Below are 4,639 nucleotides of genomic sequence, written 5' to 3' on the forward strand. Positions count from 1 at the left end.
CTACCTAAGGGATGCTCGAGACTCTGTTTCAAAATAAAAATAAAACAAGACTGCGGGCGTAGCTCTGAGGTAGACTGCCCCTGGGTTCAACCCCCGGTGACACGCGCACACAGCCGCAGCACGAGGCCTCTGCTCTCATCACTCTCAGGTGCTTGGCGCACAGTTGGCACTCAGCAAGGTCCTCTGATCATGCCTTTCCCTGAAACAAGGGATGCTCAATTTTTAAAAAATATTTTTTAAGCTCTCAAGCCTCCAGACTGCCTGACTCTTCTCCGGAGACTTACTCTGGGGACTCCAAGCACTCACAGTTCCATTTTCTCTCCCAGTTTTTACCCTCGTGCCCTGCTTGTGCCCGTCCCGACACCCGGCTCTCCCTCCCCGTGCCGTGTGCAGTCTAAGCTCCACAGCTCATCCATCACGCACTCCTTCGTGGATTTCATGGAGCGTCTACTTTCACCTGAGCTCACCCTCCTGACAGCCTTGCAAGGGAAGGGGTGTGGCCTGCATTTTACGGAGGAGGAAACTGGGCCCTGAGCGGTGAGGGCGCTAGCATGGGATGAGCCGGGCGCAGGTGACAAGGCTCGGATGAGCCTCTGGAGCCCAGTTCTTCCCTCTCTGAGGAAGCAGTCCTGCCTGGGTGGGCCAGGTAGCAGGGGGGCCAGGAGGCAGGCAAGGTGGGTGCAGCCAGATTCTGGCCTCCATGGGCAGAGCCTGCCACAGACAGCAGCGGGCTTGTGGTAGCCAAGCAGGGGCCTGGGCCCCAGGCTGCTCATGGAGTCCGTGGGAGCCCTCCCCACCCCAATCCCAGCCCCTCTCCTGGGCCTGTGTGATGACTGAGAGGCGGCTGCTTCCGCTGTCCCTGACACTGTGCGGCCCCGCAGGGAGGCTCCAGAGTTGAGAAACCAAGCCCACCCAACCTCCTCCTTCCAAGGACCAGAGCCTTTGTAGAGATAGCCCTGGGGTCTCAGATGTCCTGGTCTCAGATGGAGGCCAGCTCTGGAAATACCCCAGAGAGCAAAGGAGCAGGTACAGTATGGACCAGGTAGGAGGGGGGGGGGGAGAGAGAGAGAGAGAGAGAGAGAGAGAGAGAGAGAGAGAGAGAAGAAGAAGAAGAAGAAGAAGAAGAAGAAGAAGAAGAAGAAGAAGAAGAAGAAGAAGAAGAAGAAGAAGAGACACCAAGGGAGGCAGGGCGAAAGGAGATAGGGCAGGCAGAGCCATGCAGGGGCAGAGATAGGGGCAGAGTGAAGCAAGGCACGCAGGCATGGGCAGGAGGCTAACCATATCCAGCTAGGGAAAAGGATCTCTTGACTACGCGCAGAAGGACAGGATGGAGGCAGTGGTCCCCAGCCGGCCGGAGGAACAGGGAGCAGCCCCAGACCACAGCAGGGTAGTCTGGCTTCTATGCTGCGTGGCTCTCCTCTGGGCCTCACCCTCTTTGGGCCTCAGTTACATGGGAGCCCCTGCTTCGGAGCAGATTCCTGGTTCTCCACACGCCCCATCTTGGGACCAAGGGCAGGACAGAAAGGAGCCAGCGGCAGGCTGTGGCTCCATCCATGTCAGGGTTCCATCATGTGTGAGGACGCTGATGGCCACATCCTAAGGACCACTTGTGCATCCACATGCCTCTCTGGGTCCTGGACACTCACACCCAGTACCATGTCTGTGTCCACATTTGCAGCTGAAAGCGAGGTTGGCACGGTGCACACCTCTGCTCTGGTGTTGCCCAGGAGGGGGCGCGGGGTGCACAGGCCAGTCCCTCCATCCCCATCCCCTCCAGCTTGTGCCTGTCACTGAGTCCAGGCCTGGACTACAGCTGGCCACAGCTACGGGCAGGCAGCATCTAGAGGGCAGACCTGGAAGGGTGAAAGAAGAGAGAAGCCCAGCTCTAGGCAGGCAACTCAGCAGACGGGTCACCACTGGGGACAGCTCCTGTAGGAGTCACAGAAACCACCTTGTCATCAAGGAGCTGCAGGGACAAGGGGCTGCAGGGAGGGAGACCCTCGCGCTGGGTGGCCAAGCATACCATAGAGGATAGGTTAGGAGCCATCTTCTGAGGCCCAATTCTGAGACTATACAGCCCCCCAGCCACAAGAGAAGTAGGGAAATCGAGAAAGTGGTGCTGAGATACTGCCTGCAGCAGTCTCCCAACTTCCCTTTGCCTGAGGCTGGCTGTGGATTTTTCTCACTGACCTCCGAGCCATGGCTGTAACCTCCAAAGAGTAATGAGGGTGCTTAATACAACAATAACCACACCGCCAGCCAGCATCCGCTGTGCCGTGAGACAGCACCAGGAATGCAGGATGTGGTCCCAAGTAGTCCCAAGTAGTCAGAATATCCCATCTTCCCTCCGAACCGCCACATCACGGCCCCAGGGCCCTGAGCGCTCCCCAGCAAGCCTTTGCCAGCCTCCTCTGCCCAGGGGGAGAGAGGCTGTCGGTTCTGGGCATCCTTGTGCCTCAGCTCACCCAGAGCCGGGAGCCCAGCCTCAGCCGCGGAGGCTGCCCACCACGGGGCGCCCCTCTCCCCAAGCCTGAGCAATCAAGGCTCCAGCTCGCAGGCCAGCGAGTGCCCGCCTCCTCCCGGCCCCTCTCGCGGTTGCAAATCCAGCTCATTTGCATGTGGATCGAGCTGCCACCATGGGTGCTGGGGTCAATTGAAACTCAAGAAAAGAGAAGAAATTTATGCAAAACTGTTGATTGCATTTGTATGTAATGAAATCATCCAATATTCATCTGACTATAGAATCTAATCTGAGAAGAGAACTGAAGGACATGAGTGTCACTGCAAAACCGTAATGAGCCACTGTAGTGATTAAAAAAGCTCTTGAGCCTTCTGAAAATCCAGGCAGAAATAGCGTCTAATCAACTCTGAATACAGGAGGCGAGATTGGGCTGGCGCGCTGCGCACGGCCCCGCCGCCGCGCTGGGGGTGCGCGGTAAACCCTGGCGGCCACGGTCTGTGGGTGCCAATCGCCTGGCCACAATCAGTCCTCGGTGCACAAAGCAATCGCCGCCTCTGCCACGCAGAGAACCCAATCACAGCTGCACTGAAGAGCTGCCGCCCCCCTCAAAGGCCTTTCTGGGTTCCTTGCTCCAACCCGGAGGCAGGGAGGCTTGGAAGATCTGGGGCTAGACATCTAGACACACCCTGGCCCAGGCTGGAGAGGGCCAGTGCATCTCAGGAGTCCTGGCTCATCCCTGGAACGTCACCTCCTCCCAGAGGCATTCCCTGACTACCCCATCTCAATGCCCACCCCAGCCCCTTCTCTAGCCCCTCACCCAGGCTTTGTTTTCCTTCGCAGGCCTCTGCCTAGCCCAATAGTAGCTCATACCTATAATCTCAGCACTTGGGAGGCTGAGACAGGAGGATCACAGGTTGGAGGTCAGTCTGTGATAACTTAGCCAGACCCAATTTCCATACAAAAATAAAATAAAAAGGGCTAGGAGTGTAGCTCGGAGGTGGAGCAACCCTGGCTGCAATCCTCAGCACTGCAAAATCTAAACCAAAATAAACGTCTGCCTCTCCCAGAGAGACTGTGTGCTCCCTGGAGACAGGGGCTGCCTGTGACTGCTTGGTCTCTGCAGACGCGCTCCCAGCTCCCAGCACCGCACTCTAGATGCTCCCCGGCATGGGCTGCGGGTGCTTAAATGTTTGTTGAATGACTGAATCCATTTGACAAGCGGCCAAAGGTATTTATTTATGTGCTCACTGGGCAAATACTCATCTGCACAGCGTGTGGGGCCTCGGCGGGGCCCTGAGCCTGCGATGGGATGTGAGCTCACAGTCTAGGCGGGAGACAGATGGAAAGACATCGAATGTAGTCAGACCACACAGTGTAGAGCTGAGGATGAAGGGAATGGCGGAGAGAGCCACTAACCCACCCAGGGAGGTCAGCGAAGGCTGTCCCTGCAGTGGAAGCTAAAGGACCCAGGACTCAGCAAGGCCAGGAGGGGCTAGTGTCCCAGGCAGAGGGGACAAACTGCACGAAGCCCCTGAAGTCAGAGTGCAGCTGGAGCCAGAGCAAGGAGGGTCAAACCTTGCACTTTAAGACCTTGGGTTAAGAATTTGGGGTACAGCCAGGCGTGGTGGCGCACGCTTGTCATCCCTGCGCTTGGGAGGCAGAGACAGGAGGACCGCGCAGGTTCGAAGCCAGCTGCATGTGCTGGCTTAGGAGACCCTGTTTCCAAATAAAAAATGTAAAAATAGGTCTGGGAGTGTAGCCCGGAGGTAGAAGGGCTTCCAGGAACCCCAGTACCAAAAAAAAAAAAAAAATTGGGGTACTTCTCTGGGGGCCTTAGAGAGCTTTTGGCGGGAAAGGCATGATTTGCATTTTGAAGAGCTCATAGAAAGGAGACCGATCAGAGGACCAGCTCCTGAGCAAGAGAAGAGATGGATTAGGAGGCTACTGAGTCCTCTGGGCAAGGGGGAGCCACTGACACTTTTGAGCCAGGCCAAGTCGTGGCAAAGGCTGTTCTAAGATGGTTACTCTGACGGTGAGATGGAGGAGAGGTCAGGAACCCAGGCTGGAGCCGTCGGTCCATCCTGTAGTGAGCATTCTGGACATCCAGGGCAAGCTCCCCTCTCCACATCCACTTCTTTTTCTTCCCACTGATTTATTTTTGGTACTGGGGACTGAACC

Source organism: Muscardinus avellanarius (genome assembly GCF_963383645.1).
Source record: "Muscardinus avellanarius genome assembly, chromosome: 13".
NCBI lineage: Eukaryota > Metazoa > Chordata > Mammalia > Rodentia > Gliridae > Muscardinus > Muscardinus avellanarius.